The sequence below is a fragment of the Ambystoma mexicanum genome, chromosome 4q (assembly GCF_040938575.1).
Source record: "Ambystoma mexicanum isolate Mex_15411 chromosome 4q, UKY_AmexF1_1, whole genome shotgun sequence".
In the NCBI taxonomy this organism is placed as follows: domain Eukaryota; kingdom Metazoa; phylum Chordata; class Amphibia; order Caudata; family Ambystomatidae; genus Ambystoma; species Ambystoma mexicanum.
The window spans coordinates 1,231,837,235-1,231,861,328 of NC_090928.1; positions in this window are offsets into that span (position 1 = coordinate 1,231,837,235).

Below are 24,094 nucleotides of genomic sequence, written 5' to 3' on the forward strand. Positions count from 1 at the left end.
GCTGATGCTGGCCCCACAGACCCTCACCAGGAGTTCACCTCTCAACCCTTAAACATAAGCTGAGCTGAAAACCCCAAGAAAGGGAAAGGGGAATTTGGAGAAAATAACAACGGAGACACAGCTGCCCTTCAACCGTCTGGTAGGCTCTGGTATCTGTGATAAACAAATGCACCTGGTTACTAATATAATAAGAAAACTTCTTTTCTAAATTATGCTAAATAAATTCTAAACTCTTTACCTCTTAAACCTCAGTAAAAGACTTAGAGGTTAGTAACCTTTGTGGAATATCTTGTAAATATATCTTGTATTGTGCAAATAGTTCAAGCCAACCTAGTCTCTTTAGAATCCTAAAGTGATGGCCTTTGCAACATCTTTTCAGAATTAGATATTCTTCTTACTTCAAAGTTCTTCTGATCTTATGTAGTTTTCAATGCTTACATAAATTGCAGTCTTTCTCTGAAAGCATTGAATTCTATTTGCATAAATTACTTTAAATTATATTCTTTCACTTCCTGGAATACTGCTTTCTTTCTGCGTGTGAATTGTTTTCCTTATTTACACATTTACACAAAGAACGTATAGTTTCTTCCTTTACTAGCGTGTGCGATAAACACGTGAAATCAGAAGACGTGAAGAATTGTCCTCGCGTGTAAAATACACACGCGATTATCTTAAAAAACCTGCGCGCGTGAAAAAATACGTAAACGCGATAAAAATAACACGCGCTGATAAAAATGGACTCGTGCTCTATCGCAGCCCGACACGCGCTTTCTCTTGAAACGACTTTCACGTGAAAAAATGTACACGCTCTAAAATTCACACGCGCAATTCTTTTTGGCACGCGCTCTATCGCAAACCACACGCGCTTTCTCAGGAAACGACTTTCACGTGAAAAATGTACACGCGCTAAAATTCACACGCACAATTCTTTTTGGCACGCGCTCTATCGCAAACCACACACGCTTCCTCAGGAAACGACTTTCACGTGAAAAATGTACACGCGCTAAAATTCACACACGCAATTCTTTTTGGCACGTGCTTGTAGTGATACACGAAATTGCAACCTTGCCAATCAGGGCTTTAGATGACAGCATTAGCCGCTGAAAGCCAATAGTGTATTCAAAGTATGTGCTAAAAATGCTGACAGTAGTCTGTTGTAGCACTTCCATTATGCAGTAGTGAGCTACAAGGAATATGCAGGCCTAGTATGAAATAGGTCACATTATGCATTGTTGATAGACAGGCAGGGAGAGGGCCCCTAGCTCTGTAGCTAATAGGTATTTTTGGAGTGTTTGGAACATCATGGCACCTATATAGCGCTTAGATAGCCAGTCTTAAGCGCTATAAACACTAAGCTATGAGTGCATGCCTTTTAGAGCTTTCAGATGGGGTTAATACATCCCTGCTTCCCTTAGAATATTCAGCCTCACTAACGGTAGCCCTGGCTCCAAGCTAATCTTCCTTTTCTCTGGGAAGGTACTGATAAGACATTCCTCAGCCTTCGCAGATGGGAACCAGGGAGGGGTAGGAGCGAGCAGGGAACCTCTCAGAGAGAGTTGGGTTTTTTCCATGAGCCAGTTGCACAGGGAAAGTTCTGGAACTGTGCGTCATGGTGACTGACAGCACGAGATTATAAAATATCCATGCACACATGACTCGGTGGGAGATCGTCCTGTGGACTTGATTCATGCACGGTCAAGTGCCCGGAATTGGCTCTGACGGTGTCCTCCAGCATTGTTTTTCTGAGCGGGGCTTGTTTTTACAGCTAGCTTATGAAAAGCCAAGGTCTCCCAGTGCTGATTAAAGGGACGTAAGACTGTGTTTCTCTATGTTTCTCTATATTTCTCTATATTTCTCTATGTTTATCTAAGTTCCATGTTTCACTATATTTTGCATTGCTCTATGTTTTATGCTTTGTAATATTCTTTAACTTGAATCCCAAATGTATATGAAATTCACTGCTTAGAATAAATATGCTAAAAACTTTGAAAGTGTTATTTGTCACTAGCATGAGATCACTGCTCAGCACAATAGAACCTGTATTTTGGGCTGAATAGGGTATTTTTGCTCTCAAAGGGCTGGCCCCGAGGAAGATTTTGCCCATATCAAGACATTTGGTGGCAGCGGTGGGATTTGTGAAGAGCAGTGCCGTGCTGTGACATGACAAATTGTGTGAGAGAACACAGTGTAGAGTGGGGAGCAGGCTGTCGCATTTCCTTGGTGGTCTCACTGCAGCTCTGAGACTTCAAAAGCCAGCAATGTTTGTCGGCTTGCCGTGGCCGATAGCTTGTGTGGTTAAGACTCCCTTCAGTAAATCAGTCGTGACTGACTTATTGCTTGGGATGGAGCCAGGGAGTACAAGGCGATAAACAAGCGGGAAATGGCTTTGTTTAAAGCACTCCGATGAATGGTCAAGAAAGATGTATGCTCAATTAGAAAAGAATTTTATCATGCGGTTTCCCCAGTTTAAAGTTGTAATTTGGAATGCATAGTGAGACGGAGTTCTCATCTCTATTCTGTCATGAGGGCAGGGAAAAATAATTGCAAGGATTTGACATGCAAATTGTGAATAGTGATTTAACCATTGACTCAGCCCCAGTGTGCTAGCGAGTGGGGGCTGTAATGTTCGGAGGCGAAGGTTCGCTTTTTTAATGTATGCTTTTGAAGTGTTGGCATTCCTGAAGAATAATGAGGAGCCATGCTTAGGAGAATGAGTAACATCTGTGCTGAGAGCCTAAAGGGTTTGTGTTTTTCTTTTGGCAACTGTAGATTCCATGTGCTAGTGGGGGCGAATTCTGTTTTAAAGGAAACACACTAAAATGGTTATATTGCATTTTAAGCTGTGCCATGCTTTTAATGGGTGAGAGACTCACTTAAAAAGAAAGTGAGTGAATGTTATTTGGATTTTCGATTTTTGTGTATTGATTTGAATTTGCAGAATCAGTTTGCAATGGTTTGGGGAAAAAACAATTTATATTTTTCTAAATTGCCCCTGGAGTATTTTTAACTGTTTGCATGCTATGCCATGGATTTGTGCTGTTGCCTTATAAGTGATGCATGGTTTGGAAATAGAGACCTGTTGACTGTGATACATGGTGAAAAAAAAAATGTTGTTGACACATTAAACAGCCCACAAGCAATATATAGAGTGTGGGTTGTTCTTGCAGGAAAAACGTGCAGGGAGCTGCACTAAACATTGGCATTTTTTATTTTTTAAATGCACTGAAATGAGTGGTTATATTTTGGCAATGGTACAACAGAATAAAACATCTGTGTGTGATAAGATAGCACAAAGATTTAGTGGGTTGTGAGTTCTCTTGAAAGATCGCACATTACTTTGGAAGCAGCTCGTGAAGCCAAAACTACAAGGAAAAGAAAAAAAAAACGTATGCTTTTAAATGGGACATTAATCAGGTTAAAACAGGCAAAAAAGACGCTTTGACATTTTGCAAAATTACATGGAGTAGAATCTGATGACAAGAAAAGTGCCTCTTTTGAAAATAAGAGTCTTGCTGTGTGTGCAGAGCTTGTGCCTTGAAGCTGTTTTGGGCGAGGTGCGCGAAAGGAAGGCAAACAAAAGCAGAATACTGCACTTCTGTTTAGTGAAATGATGCTTTTCTGAGTTACTGGACAGAAACAGTACAAGAAAGAGTTAATCGGGATGAACTGTCTGAAACGAGTGCCTTTCCATTGAAGCCGCCACAGTGTAAGAGTTATAGAGCAAAAAGAGATAAGCTGCGTGCTCATGGCGCTGCCAGGTGCACACGAAAGATAAACAATGCCTGCATTCCTGAGGAAGGAGGTGCAAAGACAGAGAGCTGTTCAGAAGTAAAGAATTTGCCCAGTGACACTGTGGTGGGGAACAAAGGCATGCAGGATGGCAGACGGGCACATCACATCTGAACATTTACCTATGCATCTGTGAATGGGCCAAGAAAAGACAGCTGCCCATTCCAACAGACATTACTGTGCAAACCGCATTCCCATGTGATGTGATGTGAAGTGAAGTGAAACGCTATTGCTGTGCAAGCTGCATTCCCATGCACCATGTGATGTGAACTGAAGTAAAGCGCTGTGCACTGGAGAAGAAACCTCTAGGCGCTTTGAGAAGAGAAAATACACATCTGGCAAACTGCAAGCTACATTGCCAGGGATGGAGTAACTGACAAAGACATTATGGCATTCCAGATGGAAGCAGAACTGACAAAAGTGCTTAGCCGTTTTGCAAAAGACAACATGCAGAGCGGGGCTTTGAAGTATAACATGAACACTGCACATTAGCCATGATCCAGAAGCCTCATGGCTTATTGCAAGAATGAATGATTTGTTGAAGCAACAAAAGAAACTGACTTAGACTGTTGCACTCAAAGGGGTAGTCCAAGAAACAGCAAACCCCCTTTGAAAAAATGACAAGTGAAAAAACCAGAGGCTTGAAAGACACTGCCTGTATGGAGAAGAATAAACAAAGCTGCTGCTTGTACAACTGTAGGCGGTATTGGACTGAAAGACTTTACCTTTGAAAAATGGAGTGATGCCAGCAGGGCAAACTAAATCAAGATCATGGGACACTGGAAGCAAGTTGGCGCCTGGCATTGGTGATCGCTTTGGTGAAAAAAGAAAAGCATTGTGCGACCTGGGTACTTATTATATGGCTTTGTAAAAGCACAGATCAGTCTGAGGTACCATTGACCAACTATGATCGCATTGCACAAATGAGTTTGTGATTAGGCAGTTACACCCCGTATGGTTGAGTGTAAATAAGCCCCCAGAAACATGCAGAAGGGTGATAAATAATTGCAGTAGCAATGACAAAGTGTGTAGTTACCTGATGAGACTTTTTGAAGATGGGGGTGGTATTATGGGAAGGGGTGGATAACGCTGATATTGAAGTTTTGATGACATCCTAACATTTCTGTTTGTATTTTGCCTAGGCAAATAACCAAGAAATAGATTGGGGGGTAGACGTGTGCAAATGCCGGGTGACACTGATCAAGGAAACAGACGCATTCTCAGAGAAAGCGAGCCACTGCGACATGCTATTTCAACTTTAAACGTGCCCTGCACCGCACTCAATGCTGCAACCTGCGAAAGGTGTCCAACAGAGTAATAACTTCTGCTGAACTGGCACGGTGCAGACTTGGCTAATTATCAAATATCTGATGCTACACATTCAAATGATTCAGTTGCTGGAAATAACTTAAATGACATGGTTTGCCCTTTCTTGTTTAAAGGACTATGGACAATGAGTTGTGGACTGTAACATCAGGCACCACAAACAGCTGTGTGACACAGCAATTGAATGCTAACACATTGAAAAATGGTTTTTAAATGCACTGTTGAGATGAATCTGAAAAAACGAAATGGTTTTACTCTTCCAACTGAATTGCTTTAACCAGAGATGTTTTGCTTTTTGCTTTGAAAAAAAAAAACTTCTACGTTACACGTAGGCAGGAGAATGATTTATGAATTGTTGGGGCAGCAGAATTATGCAAGCAGGAGCGTAATTTATTTTGAGATAAGATGAGTGCGCACATCAAAGTCACCTGTGCGTAGGTTAAGATTCTTAATTGAAGTAATGCTGCCAAGTGTGTGAGCTATAATTTGAAATGGTAATCTTTGAAACACTGGATACTTTTACAGCCAGCTTAAGGCAGGTAAATGAAACCATGACTGACTTGATGTTTGATTTTATGACACAGAGTGTGACACGGTTTTTGTTAAACCAACCAGTTTCATGTTTTTGTGGGGACAGCTGTCTCCAGCACACTAATGCAAAGAGTCACCTTTTGATTGTAGACATTTGGAATAATTCTTTGGAAAAGCGCTACAAATGAGTATCCACATGGAATTGCTAGTGTACTGGCCTGGCACATTGTCGGGCATCTTTTGTCACTGAATGGATACGATTTGTTTAATTTGTCTAATGTGATGTTTTTTTCTGACCAAGAACTGCAGCGAGTGTTCTCGCCAAGATTTTATGGACTATAACTTGACTAAATGAATTTTTTCCATGGTGTGATGAAACAGCCACTGCCGGATAGTAGTATGGTGTTTGTGGCTAAAAACTAATATTGTATATGGTAGATATCCCACTTGAAGAAGGGTATTCTCCAAGTCACAATAGGTAGACACTGTGAACATGTTAGATTTTCCAGTAGTAAGGCAACATGTAAATTGTAGACTGGTAATGCACACCTCCATAATTACAGTGATACACTTAGACATAGATTTACCATGAGGCAATGTTTCCTTAGTACTACCAAGCTGCTACAAATGGAGTCCATTTCTATGGCCCATCACTAGAGTGCGCATAGCTAGGGAGCTAGATTCATTAATTGCAGGAGCTTTATATGCTTGTGACATAGAAACTGTGCACAATAAGCTAGCCACTATGGGTTCTGATGCCAGCTCTGCTATAGAACTTCTGGCCTAGTGGGGCCCATTGATACGCCCAACACTGCTACAAGTATTGACAGCCAACTGAAGATGGCAGAATTTTAGATATGAAGACATTCTTTCTGCCATAGGGCAGGTCAACAAGACTGCTAAATACACACGATGCATTGTATGGCAAACATTGTTTGATCAGCAGGTGTTGGCTTTTTACTGGGTGGGGGCGACCATCCTCCACACACTGGCACGCAGAGCTACAATTACCAGCATACATATGGATTGAATTGCTTGCTTTTGATTGCATGAATAACACATGCCATGCTTTGATGTAAATTAGTAGAATTGTTTTTATTTAGATAACCTGGTGCCCATGGGTTCACCTTGTTCACGAAATTAGATGGTTTCTGGTTGGGTTCCACCTACATGGGGGAAGTGTCTAGTCACACAGCCCATAGTCACGCTTGAATGCCCTGGGATCAGGGGGAGGTAGGCCCTTAGAGTGAAAGGCTGCCAGGTTTTAGAATTGGTAACCATACATAAATGCAATAGTGCATTGTAGATTAGACTACACTGGATTGCCTTGACATTTTAACTGCATGCTGCTTTTTAACTGACAATCAGTTATACAAAATTGATTTAGGTATTTTTGTGTAGGCCAGGTTTTGGCTAGAGTAAATGTCCATGTTCACTTTGTGTAGGTATTTTTGTGTAGGCCAGGTTTTGGCAAGGGTATATGTCACTGTTCACTTTGTGTACATTTTTGTTTAGGTAGTGTTTTACCTTGCATGCCACGCTAACTAACCGCTAGAAGATAGTTTGCTTAAACCTCTTGCAAAGCCCCTAGGTCTTTATCACTGCACTAAATACTATATTGATAGGTATTAGTCAGCATTTGTCGCACAAACGTTGAATAGGGGTGGAATGTAGTGATACACGAAATTGCAACCTTGCCAATCAGGGCTTTAGATGACAGCATTAGCCGCTGAAAGCCAATAGTGTATTCAAAGTATGTGCTAAAAATGCTGACAGTAGTCTGTTGTAGCACTTCCATTATGCAGTAGTGAGCTACAAGGAATATGCAGGCCTAGTATGAAATAGGTCACATTATGCATTGTTGATAGACAGGCAGGGAGAGGGCCCCTAGCTCTGTAGCTAATAGGTATTTTTGGAGTGTTTGGAACATCATGGCACCTATATAGCGCTTAGATAGCCAGTCTTAAGCGCTATAAACACTAAGCTATGAGTGCATGCCTTTTAGAGCTTGCAGATGGGGTTAATACATCCCTGCTTCCCTTAGAATATTCAGCCTCACTAACGGTAGCCCTGGCTCCAAGCTAATCTTCCTTTTCTCTGGGAAGGTACTGATAAGACATTCCTCAGCCTTCGCAGATGGGAACCAGAGAGGGGTAGGAGCGAGCAGGGAGCCTCTCAGAGAGAGTTGGGTTTTTTCCATGAGCCAGTTGCACAGGGAAAGTTCTGGAACTGTGCGTCATGGTGACTGACAGCACGAGATTATAAAATATCCATGCACACATGACTCGGTGGGAGATCGTCCTGTGGACTTGATTCATGCACGGTCAAGTGCCCGGAATTGGCTCTGACGGTGTCCTCCAGCATTGTTTTTCTGAGCGGGGCTTGTTTTTACAGCTAGCTTATGAAAAGCCAAGGTCTCCCAGTGCTGATTAAAGGGACGTAAGACTGTGTTTCTCTATGTTTCTCTATATTTCTCTATATTTCTCTATGTTTATCTAAGTTCCATGTTTCACTATATTTTGCATTGCTCTATGTTTTATGCTTTGTAATATTCTTTAACTTGAATCCCAAATGTATATGAAATTCACTGCTTAGAATAAATATGCTAAAAACTTTGAAAGTGTTATTTGTCACTAGCATGAGATCACTGCTCAGCACAATAGAACCTGTATTTTGGGCTGAATAGGGTATTTTTGCTCTCAAAGGGCTGGCCCCGAGGAAGATTTTGCCCATATCAAGACAGTGCTCTATCGCAAACCACATGCGCTTTCTCAGGAAACGACTTTCACGTGAAAAATGTACACGCGCTTTAAAAAGAACACGCAACGGCAACTTGCGAGCTCGCGCACAGATTAAACAGTCTTGAAGAACATTTCACACAGTTAATCAACTTTAAAATCCTACGCACAATCTTCAAGCTTGTTTTCCTTATAATAACTTTAACTGTAATGTCTCTTTTCTCAAATGAACTTGAAACTTGTTTACTCTTTAAGTTTTCTTATGAAAGAAAATGAAAGTTCACTGTGACAATCTCAAAATCTTTAAAAGAACGATCCCACCTGATGACTTCTTGTTCAAATTGGATCAGCAAACGATATTCTTACTTTGGTAGATTTTCTGAGCTCTGGAAAGGCCTTACTTAAGGAGCTTAACTAATACACAACCAGCCACTGAATTTCTCTGGATGAAAGGCAGTTTAAAATCTTGCTCATCTCCCAAGAATCAAACCCATTGTCCTCTCCACCAATCAGGCAACCAAACATATCATTGTTTCTTTAACCAATCAGAGTAAGTTTCTTTCACTCCATCTTGACTTGGGCAAGCACAATGTTAATTCTATGAACAAACTCTTCCTGTTATGAAACTAGTCAGTCCTGACAGTACCCCCCTCTTCAAAGCCCTGTCCCAGGGCCTGGTTTAGCAGGGAAACTCTTGTGAAATTGTTTTATCAATTGAGGAGCATGTACATCTACTTGATCCTCCCAAGATCTTTCTTCAGGACCGTATCCCTTCCAGTCAATAAGATATTGTAGGGTACCTCTAACAATCCTGGAATCTAAGATTTTCTTAACTTCAAACTCTTCGTCATTTTCCTCTGTGTAAACTGCTGGTGGTGGTTTTCCTAATCTAGTTCCTGACACACAAGGTTTCACTAAGCTAACATGAAATGTAGGGTGACTTTTGATACTTGCGGGTAATTTCAGTTTGATTGCTACGGGATTTATTATTCTTTCTATTTCAAATGGACCAATAAATCTCGGACTAAATTTAGTTCTTCCCTTTAAACGTAAGTTTTTTGTGGACAACCAAACTTTTTGACCCACCTGATAATGTGGTGCTTTACGACGTTTCTTATCAGCAAATGTTTTAAATCTTAGCTTACTTTTTTCTAAGGTTTCTTTAGCTTTCACTAAACCATCTCTAATACAAGTCAATCGCTGCTCAACCTCTGGATTGGAATACTCAGATGGTAACACTTCTTTCAAAAATCGTGGATGGAAACCATAGTTGCTAAAAAATGGAGAATACTTAGTAGAATCCTTGACAGAATTGTTATAGCTAAACTCTGCTAGCCAAAGAAGATCTACCCAACTTCCTCTTTCTTGCCAAAAAGCTCTAATATATTTTTCCAATTCTTGATTTACTCGCTCTGTTTGGCCGTTGGTCTGTGGGTGATAACCTGAAGAAAGCTTTACCTCAATTCCCAACTCTGTACAGAAAGCTCGCCAAAACTTAGAAATGAACTGGGACCCTCGATCTGATACAATATGTGTTGGTAGACCATGTAATCGTACTACTTCTTGCAAAAAACTTTTTGCCAGATTCCTTGCAGAAGCCTCTCCTTTCATGGGAATGAAATGCCCAGCTTTAGTTAGTAAATCCACAACTACTAATACTGTAGTGTAACCTTGATCTTTGGGAAGATCTACAACATAATCCGTAGAGATTGTAAACCAAGGACTAGGAGGTACTGGTAATGGATTTAATAACCCAGATGGTTTTCCTCCTCCTGACTTTACTCGAGCACAGACTTCACATGTTTTCACGTAATCTTCAATATCTTTTTTCATTTCTTTCCACCAAAACTTTCTCTCAATCAGTTCAATAGTTTTACGAATTCCAGGGTGACCTACCAACTTGGATTCATGACATTCTTGCATAATTTCCTTTTGCAGTTCCTTGCTTGGAAGGTAAATTTTAGAATGAACACATGGAAATCCTTCAATTAAATGTCTTCCAGAATCCTCCGCTAACCAAGATTGAATTTCATCTTCTGGTAATTCCTTTAGAATCTTTTTAAGAAGCTGATTCTCTTCCTGTGTAGCACTTAGGATACATTTTTCTTCTGCAATCACTGGTTCTGGTAATAATTGATTTTCAACTTCTCCCGAATATCCTTGTCGTGATAAAGCATCCGCTTTACCGTTTAACCGCCCAGACTTGAATGTTATCACAAAATCGTATTCTGAAAAGAAAAGTGACCACCTAAGTGTTCGAGGTGATAATGTTCGAGCAGATTTCAAAAACAGAAGATTTCGATGATCGGTTAAAACGGTTACTGTGAATCTTGCTCCCAACAGATAATGTCTCCATTCCTGAAATGCTTTCTTGATTGCCAGGAGTTCTCTGCCTGTAATTGTGTAGTTCACTTCTGCTGGAAGCAATTTCTTAGATAGATAGGCCACAGGATGCAACTGTCCAGTTTCAGGATGCCTTTGAGAAAGCACTGCTCCAATTGCAACATTAGAAGCATCTGCCTCCACAAAAAATGGTTGTGAAGGATCTGGGTGTAATAAGATCGGTCCAGATGTAAAACAGTTCTTCAATGTTTTGAAAGCTTGATCCGCTTCATCTTTCCACTCAAATTTCATTCCTTTCTTCAATAATTTGGTGATAGGAGCAATAGTTTGAGAGAAATTTTTAATGAATCTCCTGTAAAAGTTTGCAAAGCCCAGGAAGCTTTGGATATCTTTAACACAAGTTGGAGTTGGCCACTGTTCAACTGCCTTAATTTTCTTCATATCCATTTCCAAACCTTTGGGAGAAATCATAAAACCTAGAAATTCCACTTCTCTGGTATGAAATTGGCTCTTTTCTAACTTAGCAAATAGTTTATTCTCCCTTAGACGTTGTAACACTTTCTTGACATGTTCTTCATGTTGCATGAGATCCTTAGAATAAATGAGAATGTCATCTATGTATACTACTACAAAGATGTCAATAAAATATCTTAATACCTCATTTATAAAAAATTGAAAGGCTGCGGGAGCGTTACACAATCCGAATGGCATTACTTGATATTCGAAAAGACCAAATTTTGTTCTAAATGCCGTCTTCCACTCATCACCTTGACGAACTCGCACCAAATGATATGCACCACGAAGATCTAGTTTGCTAAATACTGAGGCTCCTTGAATCTGGTCTAACATTACTGATATCAAAGGCAGCGGATATCTGTTTTTAATTGTTATCTTGTTTAATGCTCTATAATCTATGCATGTTCGTAAAGTGCCTTCCTTTTTGGGAACAAAAAATAGTGGAGAAGCTGCTGGCGATTGAGAGTGCCTGATGAAACCCTTATTCAAATTTTCTTGGATGTAATCCTTCAAATGTTGATTCTCTTTTTCTGTTAAGGCATAGATACGACTGCAAGGAACGTGGGCCCCTGGTTCTAAATCAATTTTACAGTCATACTCTCTATGAGGAGGTAATTCATTAGCTTCCTTTTCACTAAACACATCATTGAAATCATGGTAACACTTTGGTAATTCTCCCATTACAGCCCCTATAGAATGTACTATAGTTCCCAAATTCACCAAACCTTCCACTACTTCTGAACAATTATCACTAGAAACATTTTCCTGAATTGCTTCTTTACAACAATTTGTAACACAAAAAGCAGAATCCAATTTCACCACTCTTCTTCCCCAATCAATCTGAGGGTTATGATACATCAACCAAGGCATTCCCAAAATTATTTTCAACTGTGGAGTGTCAATTAATTCAAACACAATTTCCTCCCAGTGTCCTCCAATTTCCATTTCCAATGGGATTGTTTCATGTGTAATTAAACCTGATGTCATTTGAGACCCATCCACCGCTCTCACATACTCTGGTATATCTTTTACAACGTAAGGCACATTCATATCTTTAACCACATTCCAATCCATGAAGTTACCAGTGGCTCCTGAATCTATTACTACTGGACCACTTCCCTTTAATTCCTCTTTAATATACAAGGATACATTCAATGTAATATGTGGTACTGCTGCTTGGATGGTATTTGCCACTTGCTGATTTCTGGAGCTGTTAGTAGATACAGAAGGTTTTGGACACCAAGGGCAATTTCCAACAAAATGTCCTGATTTCCCACAATATAAACATAAATTATTCTGTCTTCGCCTATCCTTCTCCTCCTTAGTTAAAGGACCTCTCACTTTATTTACTCTCTCTGCGTTCCCAGTTCTCAATTCTTTATTTACAATTTCTAATCTTCCTCTATCAACTCTAGGGAAAACTCTGGGTTGCTCAACTCCTCCTCTTCTACGCTCAGCCTTGCGTTCCCCTAAACTATAGTCAATTTGTATGACCAGATTAATTAAATCCTCACATGAAGTGGGTCTATTAACAATTGTAGATAATGCATCTTTCAATTCCTCCTTCAAACCTCTATAAAATAAAGAGGATTGCTTCTCTTCTGGCCAATTGCTCTCTAATACTAAAGATCTGAACTGTGTGATGTAAGACACTAAATCTTTGGTTCCCTGTTTTAACTCTAGTAGTTCTCCATCTACTTCTTGAGATAATTGGTGCCTGCCAAACATCTTTTTAAATTCTAACTTGAAAGCTAACAAGTTCTTTAGTATTGGATTCTCTTGACCAACCAATCATACTGACCAAGTTGCTGCCTCACCAGTGAGGTAAGACAGCATAAAAGCTATTTTAGAAGCATCTGTGTTAAAAGCTTCAGGTCGACAAAGGAAATGAAGTTCACACTGTGTAAGGAAAATCTGGCATTTCTTGGCCTCTCCCCCAAAACGTTCTGGAGGTGCTAAGGGGACTGGACCTACAGGTATATTCAAACTTCCCCTGCGTCTTTCTTGAAAACTCGTTCCTTCACCCAAATCCTCTCTAATTAACACTGGTAATTCTCTACTAGTATCCTCTGAATCTCTTGACTCCAAAGAAATTTCTTCACCCTTACGGGTAACCTTGGAGTTTAACTCTTCAAACTTGACTTGTAATTCCTGATTTTCTTTTCGCACAGCCCTCATTTCCTTCCTTAACTCTGAAAACATGTCCCTTATGGAACTAGCTAGTGCCTCTGTGGGATCCATATCAGCTCAGGTGGAAAATATTATCGTGGGCCTTTCATCCTGTCAGGGTCCGGCATGACTGAATTCCACAGGAGCTGATGCTGGCCCCACAGACCCTCACCAGGAGTTCACCTCTCAACCCTTAAACATAAGCTGAGCTGAAAACCCCAAGAAAGGGAAAGGGGAATTTGGAGAAAATAACAACGGAGACACAGCTGCCCTTCAACCGTCTGGTAGGCTCTGGTATCTGTGATAAACAAATACACCTGGTTACTAATATAATAAGAAAACTTCTTTTCTAAATTATGCTAAATAAATTCTAAACTCTTTACCTCTTAAACCTCAGTAAAAGACTTAGAGGTTAGTAACCTTTGTGGAATATCTTGTAAATATATCTTGTATTGTGCAAATAGTTCAAGCCAACCTAGTCTCTTTAGAATCCTAAAGTGATGGCCTTTGCAACATCTTTTCAGAATTAGATATTCTTCTTACTTCAAGGTTCTTCTGATCTTATGTAGTTTTCAATGCTTACATAAATTGCAGTCTTTCTCTGAAAGCATTGAGTTCTATTTGCATAAATTACTTTAAATTATATTCTTTCACTTCCTGGAATACTGCTTTCTTTCTGCGTGTGAATTGTTTTCCTTATTTACACATTTACACAAAGAACGTATAGTTTCTTCCTTTACTAGCGTGTGCGATAAACACGTGAAATCAGAAGACGTGAAGAATTGTCCTCGCGTGTAAAATACACACGCGATTATCTTAAAAAACCCGCGCGCGTGAAAAAATACGTAAACGCGATAAAAATAACACGCGCTGATAAAAATGGACTTGCGCTCTATCGCAGCCCGACACGCGCTTTCTCTTGAAACGACTTTCACGTGAAAAAATGTACACGCGCTAAAATTCACACGCGCAATTCTTTTTGGCACGCGCTCCATCGCAAACCACACGCGCTTTCTCAGGAAACGACTTTCACGTGAAAAATGTACACGCGCTAAAATTCACACGCGCAATTCTTTTTGGCACGCGCTCTATCGCAAACCACACGCGCTTTCTCAGGAAACGACTTTCACGTGAAAAATGTACACGCGCTTTAAAAAGAACACGCAACGGCAACTTGCGAGCTCGCACACACATTAAACAGTCTTGAAGAACATTTCACACAGTTAATCAACTTTAAAATCCTACGCACAATCTTCAAGCTTGTTTTCCTTATAATAACTTTAACTGTAATGTCTCTTTTCTCAAATGAACTTGAAACTTGTTTACTCTTTAAGTTTTCTTATAAAAGAAAATGAAAGTTCACTGTGACAATCTCAAAATCTTTAAAAGAACGATCCCACCTGATGACTTCTTGTTCAAATTGGATCAGCAAACGATATTCTTACTTTGGTAGATTTTCTGAGCTCTGGAAAGGCCTTACTTAAGGAGCTTAACTAATACACAACCAGCCACTGAATTTCTCTGGATGAAAGGCAGTTTAGAATCTTGCTCATCTCCCAAGAATCAAACCCATTGTCCTCTCCACCAATCAGGCAACCAAACATATCATTGTTTCTTTAACCAATCAGAGTAAGTTTCTTTCACTCCATCTTGACTTGGGCAAGCACAATGTTAATTCTATGAACAAACTCTTCCTGTTATGAAACTAGTCAGTCCTGACAATATGATGGGAGAAGGGGCCTCGGGTTCCCACACTGCATCCAGGCCTGGCGCAGCCCCGGACAAGCCCAGGTTGGGTCCCACCACTCGAAGTCGGGTTTAAAGTCTATGACTCCCTGTATGCCTCCTCTTTCACCCCCTGGGACCGGGTTCCACTCTCGGTGGTATTCCCCAGATTCGGATGGGGTCCCGTCGATCTTTGCCCGCAAATGGCCTGAGTCCGCTTGACCCTCCTTCACTGCACTGCAGTCTGGCCTCTCCTTCGGGGTCTCCCTCATTCTCGATCTATGCCCCTCCATCGCTGGGTCGCCTCCCTTCCTCTGTGGGTCTCCTCACCTTATTTTCGGTGGCACGTGGCTCCTGGACGTCGGCCGATGTCTCGTCGGAGTGCGGCTTTTCTTTGTGGGGCCCAAGCCAGGAGGGGGGGTCCTCCATGGCCCCACTACAACTGCTTGGGCATTGGCACCAGTCTCTTTTTTTTCTCGTTGGACTGGGTTGGCTCTGATCCTCTGCTTCCTTGTAAGCCCCAGGCGGGGGATCTGATTTCCTGTGTACCACGGGCACGCCGTTTGGCCTGGTGTCACCGGCTCGTCTCTGCGGCTCGCACTGCCGCCCCGGTTTGGGCGCTGCACTTCAGACTCTAAGCCCTCCGATGGTCAGGGGCTGCCAGATGCCTGGGGGGGTCTCGGAGTGTCTATTCCGGCTCTCTGCCGGCTCTTGCCGTCTCTGCCAGATTCTCTGCTGATGACACCTTCTCTATCCCCAGTGCGGGGACCGTGGAGCTCCCAGCGGTCCGGGCCTGCAGACCTGTCAAGTCCTCTGGGTCAATGCCACTTAGTCAGGATAGGGTGAGCACTGCACACAGCCCATCAAATGCCGCGGGGGTCCGTAGGCGGCCTCAGGCATGCCAGTCTCCACCAAATGGGAGAACATAATTCACTAGGCCCAACGGCTCAGAGAGGAGGAGCATCCTCACACGTCCATCCTGGTACGCACCCCCCTAGCGGTCTCCTCTGTGACTGTTTTAACGGTTCCATACACAAAGGACTTAGATGTAAAGGTGGGAGGAAAGGTCGTAATGGCCCCCCTTTTATACTCTGAGAGCTCTCCTGTCAACTTGCTCAGTAGGGATCTGCTTAGCAAGTTGAGCATGACAATTTCATTCACCGACAGCGGAATTGTCTGCTCCACACCTGGCATGTGTTCAATGAGGGAAATGCTTGTGATCCATGTCATGGCACGTGATGTAGTAGTGCGCAGTATCCTTGTCAACCCTGTTCATTTATGGCATTACTGTACTTGCAGGGGCAGTCCCCCAGATTCCAAGAGCCTGCTGGAGAGTACCCACTGACTTCATTTTTCAGCCCGTGGTGTCCCCAGAGCTAGTTACAGGAACAATACTCTCTCTGGACCTCGAGGGCCTTCTGGTGTCAGCCAAAGGAATTGTAGTTCTAGGCACAGACCCTCACGGATGCCAGTGGCGCACAGTCCTGTGCATCGATCCCACTATGCCCTAAAAGAATTAATAGATGCTTAGCTTTTTGAGGATGGCAACAATGATGGGCAAATCATCCTCGAAATTTTGCATACTGTGACATTATGGTTCAATACCTAAGAGCCCATTGTCCTTACATTGCTGTTGTCACACCACCCCCATTCAGTCAGACCGGATTACAACACGTTCCCACACATTTATGGACAACCAATCCACATGATGCAGGAATGTTAAAAGAAGTGACCCCTGTAAGAATCACACTTAAGGCAGGAGCAGTACTCCCCAGAGTGAAACAATATCTATAGACTGTCCAGGGAAGCAGAAGAGGGGATAAGGGAGACAATACAGGCCTTGCTACACCAAACGATAATAGTGCCCTCCATCTCACCATGAAACACCACAATATACCCCATCAGAAAAGCAACAGGGGGCATCAAGTAGCACTGCAAGTAGCTGTTGAGCTGCAGGAGCTGCTACTCTGTCAATTCGACCTCAGAATATCTATTTTGATTTGTGGACTTTCTGCTTGCTCCACGAGCCTTGGGACTGAAGTACCGTCGGTTGGCTCCTCCCCCTGCCCGCCTCCCACCCACCTTTCAGAGCGAGGCAATTCCTACAAAAATAGAAGGTTTCGCGCATCGCGCGCGTGCATCAAGTAGCACTGCAAGTAGCTGTTGAGCTGCAGGAGCTGCTACTCTGTCAATTCGACCTCAGAGTATCTATTTTGAATGGTGGACTTTCTGCCTGCTCTACGAGCCTTGGGACTGAAGTGCCGTTGGTAAGAAGAAACAACGTGGCACTCGTAACATGGACTGTAAAAGAATATAGACACCTTTAACTTCCGGAGTTCGTTGTCCTGTGATCTATGTGTTTTACTGTTTCACTGAGTTCACTGAGTACAAGGGCCCCTCTTACCTTACTTGTAGAAACAGATTAAAGTGTTGTCCTGCTGTATGTTCGCCATTACTCATTAGAGTGTTTTTTCTCATCCTAGGTTGGCTCTGTCCCCTGCCTGCCTCCCGCCCTCTTTTCAGAGTGAGGCAATTCCTACAAAAATAGAAGGTTTCACGCATCGCGCGCGCGCATCAAGTAGCACTGCAAGTAGCTGTTGAGCTGTTTGGCAGTGCGCCGGAAGGCGGGTAGAAGGTGAGACCTGTTATTGTAATTCATTGAAGGGTATAGTTTCCTTTATTCTCTGTGGTTTAAGGAAGGGAGGACTCAAATCCTAGGTGAACTCTACTCTGCAAGTTGGTTTCTTTTTATTTTTTTCAGTAGTTGTACTACTCCCACTGAATATGGAAACTACTCTCTGAAATGGAAAAAAATGGAAAGAATGCTCTACCAAGACACAATCTACTTTTGAATCCCCAAAAAACAAAAATAAAAACAAAAAATAGTCCTTCACTCTCTTTAAAGGGAAAACGCTCTTTTCTCTCCATGTCGGCCTCCATTGAGGAAGTTATACCTCCTAATGATAAGAGCATCAACCCACAAACAATTGATAATATTCCGGATCTAAAAGCACTATGCTCACTAAAGGCGGCAAACGAAGATATAACATGCAATCTGTTTGCTGTAGCCTCAAATCCAAACATGGATCAGAGAATTGTAGCTGAGATTCATGAAAATAAATTCATACCTTTGGCAGACATTTCTATGCTGGCTCCTGTAATCATGGCAGACCTTGACAAGAGAGTACGGTTATCTCTTGGTCCCTCGACGCCTGTTTCAACAAATGGCAATTACAGAGAACACGTACATTTTCATAAGTCCAGCATGAAGGAGCACTTGATTCCCCATAAGTGTTTTGATCAAAAAGATGCTGAACTTGCACAAAAATTGCAGTTTCCCAACACTAGCTCCCCCACCGCGGGATTTGTGAAAGAAATAAAACCACAAATTCACGTTCCGCGAATACTTCAATCCCCATATTTAACTTTTCGAACCTGCCCGAAGTTCCTCCCTCACAAGAAAATTATGAAGATGAACTTTTAGATAGAGAATACAATGAATTCCCAGTTATTACTAGAATTTTGAATCTCTTAGATCGTGGACATGAATATTCTTACTTGTTATTAAAATGACATTAGTGCTAATACGTCAAAAATAACGAAACTTGAAGGTTACATTTTAGCACAGGAGGCTTGCCACAAACAACACTTGAATTTTCATGAAAGAGCAGCTCTCTTGTAAAAAAGGAACTTTGCAATGGCGTACCTCACTTAGAAAAAGTACATAAGGGATCACAAACTCAGCTGACCCCTTGCTTCTAAAAGGAATTCCCACATCTTTTGCTCAAATTGCACAACGTCAAGGCATCTCAGACAAAGAAGATGTAATTAAACCCATATGTGAGCCGATTGATTACCTTGAAGTCGCGAAATTACAACACAATCGGTTATTACAGGTTGAATAAATTCTAGTTCAAATGAATCCAAAAGCAAAACTCCTGGAGATGTTAGCTACTTCAGAAACAACAGAATCTAAGATGGTCTCTATTGTAGAGGCTCCAGACAGTCCATCTCTACTTACTAATATCATAGAACAGGCTGAAGTTTATTAGATTATTGCAACGCACTGTTGGGGGGAGCCAGTAAGGCTGATATCCAGCAGCTGCAGAAGACACAAAATGCAGCTGTCAGAATTATTTTTCAGATGAAAAGTTCAGAACCCACCAGTGTGGCAAGAAGAAAACTTCATTGGCTTGCAGTGGCAGCCCGTATCCAATTTAAAATGCTTACCGCATGCCATAAGTGTATTTTTGGAAACGCTCCTTTATATTTGAAGGAGAAGATCAACGTCTATCAACCACCAAGAAGCTTATGATCTTCGGTTGGCTCTCTGTTGGTCTTGCCCCGGATAAAAAGATCTCGTGGTCTAGGACGGGCCTTCCACGTCCGAGGTGCCCAAGCATGGCACTCTCTTCCACCACAGATGCGGAAGATAGAGAATCATCTTGCTTTTCGTAAACAGTTGAAGACAATCCTGTTTAAATAGAATAACTCCAGCTCTGTTTCTCTCTACTTCTATCTTTCGGCGCCTGGATGCCTGCGGGCTTTGGCGCATTATAAGCATAACTAACATAACTAACAAGTTATTGAAATTCAGGAAGAAGAAACACCACCAAGAGAAAACGTCTACTATATTTCGAGAAGAGCCGTAAAAAGAAGACATAAAATTAAAGGGGGTGTAGCATGTGCATAGAAATCGTCTAAGCACAAAAACCCAGAAAATACAAACCCCTGTACGGATCAGACAAGAAGAGAAAAAGTGGAACATAATTTAACCCCATCTGAACAAGTCCTGAATCTAAGCGAATTGGACAAAGAAAGTAAAAGAGTTCTACAGATTAGTTCATCAACTAGACAATATAGGAGCTCTGAACTGAAGGTAAACACAAAAACACGCTCAAATATTAAGGCTAAAGACTCTGAATCGATTGCTATAAGTGTAAATTTTACTTGTCAGCAAGATCCAAGCTCAAGAGATCTAATGCAGACACAGTCAAACTTAACCTCATATTTTTCAGAGATCACATTTAAGAAAACTGATAACTTTCTAAAAAATGAAAAAAAAATAGTATATGAGGCGAATCCTGGATTAAAATCAACTCCCCTGAGTAGCGAGGAGGAAATTCTGACCAAGTTGGAAGTAGCTGAAAAATCCCAACAAAATTTCTATATAAGCACACTCATGTCCTAAAAATACAAGCGCTGAGCCTGAAAACTTCCTTAAAAAATCTCAGGCAGTTGTGAACAGCCTGGAATTGATATTTCCTCCATATACAGCACCTAAGATGCCTCAGCCTAACTCTATTGAGGCGTCCTCGATACCTTTGCAGGTATTATCACAAAATCAACCAAATGAAGGTCTTGAAAATCAGAACCCAATAAAAAAGGATTCCATTCATAATGTGGAAGAGAGAGGGGATGATACTAATGCAGAAAGTGAGAGAGGGGTATACCCTGAGACTCCGCACTCGCATGTTCTTCACACTTTCCACTCAATTCCGAACGATATGAAAAACACTATCGGGTGGAAGAGTGATTCGAACATCAATGGTATGGTTCGCATCAATCGCTCCTTCCTTATGAATGCTCTATTTAAAATCCCTTCTCTTCGTAGTCTAGTCACAAATGACATTGAATGGATCCGCCTCCCAACCACAATAATAACCGGATGCTTTCTAAGATGCTCTCCCCATTAATTGCCAAATTACTCTGGGAACATCAAGGTGATTTAAAGCTACTTAGTCTGAATATGTATGCTTTCATGGCTATGGAAGATGCAATGGATTATTTGGAATTTCAACCACCCCCTATTAAAGCAGCTGTTAATAATTCAAATAACACACTCTCTAACAATGACCCCTCTAAAATCATGATGGAACAATTGGCCGCACTTACGAAGGCCTTGAATGGCCTCACATGGCTTGAACCCCTTATTAAAACAGCTGCGGGCACAATTCCTCATCATGCACCTTCATAAATTCACGACCTTAAGATTGCATCGTGGAACTGTTGTGGTTTTAGGAACTTAGCTAAATGGATGATTAATGAGAAATCTGATTTATTGCCTCACATTCTGCTGGTTCAAGAAACCATGTCAATAAGAAATATTGAATTTGATGGGTTTTCTTCCCGTGTACATCATACGATTAGAGGGACAGAAGGTAGACCAGCAGGGGGTCTCGCTATGCTTATGAATAATAACCTGAACTTCACTATTAATCATGTATATGAATCAGAACTTTATCTCTTGGTGGACGTAAAAATGGACTCAATTCAAAGTGGAAATTAATTTTTAATTTCCCTGTACTGGAATCCCTTCCTGTTCCCATCCATCTTGCATGTGAAGTTTTGAATGATGTCCTCATAAATGCATATAATAGAACACCCGATGCTGATAATAGAACACCCGATGCTGAAATATTTATTGGAGGGGACTTTAATCCATCATTTTGGACAGATAATTGTAGTTCTTCGTTGATTTCGCCTCATGCTCACTCTTCTTTTCAGAAGGGACTTGTATGGAACAATTTTTTAAAGAATTGGGATGTTTACCTAGTATAGCCGGATATAAGAATGACATACAACAAATTCACGCGATTAGTGCCTTGAAACGGAATCTAAACATGGTCAATATGTTATGTAAGCGCAAAACAAAAGACATATGGAATCTTATAAGATCTATAGATAAAGTTAAGAACTTAGACTTTGATTCCGCTATTAGTGGCTCAACTTGGACTTTGTTTTTTCTCAATAAATGTGCTCTTCCTGCAGAGTGTATTTCTAATGAAAAGACACCTTATTGTCATTTAATACCTAACTTCTGCCCGTGGGAGATTATAGATATAATGCATGTAATTCATAAGTTGAAGGGGTCCAAATGTGCAGGGCCCGATGGGTTGCCTCCTTGTGTTATCAAAGATGACCCTCTTTTTTGGTCGGCAATTTTTTGTGACACATTTCAGGAAATGTCTTTCTCAAAAGAAATTCCCCAATCCTGGCCCACTTCAATAATTATCCCTCTTCACAAAAAGGGGCCTATTACTGATCTGAATAATTTTAGATCAGTGGCCATTATAGATGTAGCTGGGAACATTTTTGCGGCACTCTTAAAGAGATGGAAACATGCACTCGAATTAACTCTAGCCTAAGTATGGCACAAGTAGGGTTCAGAAAAGGTATGGGTACTCCTCTCAATGCTTGCATTCTTGCACATATAATTGCCTCTGCTAAATGTCCGGACAATAGTCTGATTTTTGCTGCTTCATTAGATCTTAAGGCAGCTTTTGATTGTGTTATCAGGGGTAAGTTATGGCAAAAAATGCGCAATGCAAATTACCCTCCATACTTGATCATCCTTGTAGAGATGCTTCACTTTAACACCAACATTAAAGTACGTATTAATTGCGAAGGCTTTCTAACTGAAGCGATTCCAAGCTGGATAGGCGTGAAACAAGGCTGCAATTTGGCAGCCATCCTATTCAATCTCTACCTGGCCGATCATGACGATATTTGGAACAAAGAAAATCCTTTGCTGCTCGGCTTGGTTCGCTTAATCTTTCCTGGCTAGAATATGCTGATGATATCCTGCTTTTTGATAGAACTCAGGCGGGATTACAAATGAAATTGGAAAGTTTGTAACTTTATTTTCATATCAACAATCTCACAGTTAATCCACAGAAATCGAACATTATCATATTCTGCAATAGGAAAAAAGTATGCCATTTCACTTGGACTATTGACTCGTTGCCTATATCCATTTCGACAAACTTACCATACTTGAAAGAACTTCTAATGGTGAAATTGCTTCCTCTGAAAGGACAAATGAAAATCCTACTTCATAAAATTTGTAATTTTTCGTTAATACCACTACTTGAATTCTATCACAAAAAAGTAGAAGCTATAATGTTATATGGAGTTGAATTATGTCTAGATGATCTCGGCCCCCTCCTTGATCTACTTCAAGGTTCCATATGGAAATACACTTTACGTTTACCTGCATCTCTCCCAAATTCTATACTTAGGCATGAATCGGGTCTCAATTCGTTATCAGTAAGATACAACTGGCGATTAGTAACACATTTCTCAAAAATGTTGTTTCCTCCGAAAAATTCACTGTACCCAGGTCTAAATAAGATGCTTTTTGAAAACAATCCCTTTTCTATTGTTCAATATAAATTGAGCATGATCTCCTTGTTAGAGAAAATCAACATGTCTCCTGAAGACCTAGAATTGCACCAAGGCAAGGTAAAAAAAAAGCTCTTAGAAAATGACTGGGCAGAATGCGGCAATCATCTTCATCGATATTCGTCATTTGCAGAATATTCTAAATTCTTACATAAACAATTGCCACGTTTGCCTTATCTACAACTTTGTCCTTGTAAAGAAGTTCAAAGAATTTACATGATGTTCAGATTAGACTTGTTACATACAAGGGTGAGAACAAAGCATTGGGGCAAAAATAAAGATCACACTTTGGATGACACATGTAAATTCTGTAGTGTAATATTAGAATCGCTGAAACATCTCTTTCTGTTTCGTACGCATTTTGAAAATGAAAGATGCAGAATAATTAAAGCATTTTCGCTAGCAAATACCACATTTTCCAGGAATTGTATTTGGTTAAATTGCATGTGGGGGTCAAATACCACCACTATTTTGGCGACAGTAAGGTTGGTAAATGTTATTGTAACTGAATTTGAGACCACCGAAACTAATTTCCCTATGACTTAACTACTCAATTATAAGATTAGCCTGTTTTTATGTGTCGTAAAGAGGTTTTATGTGATTGATTTGAAATGAGAACACACGAAACTATGTAAAATAAGCTATTGATTTTTGTATTGCTTTTGAGTGAAGTAACTGTCTTATTTTAGGTTAGAGAGGAAATGGATCTATTTGAACTATTTTTTATTGTATTGTATTATGTCATTTCTACCCATTTTCTGATCACTTGCTCA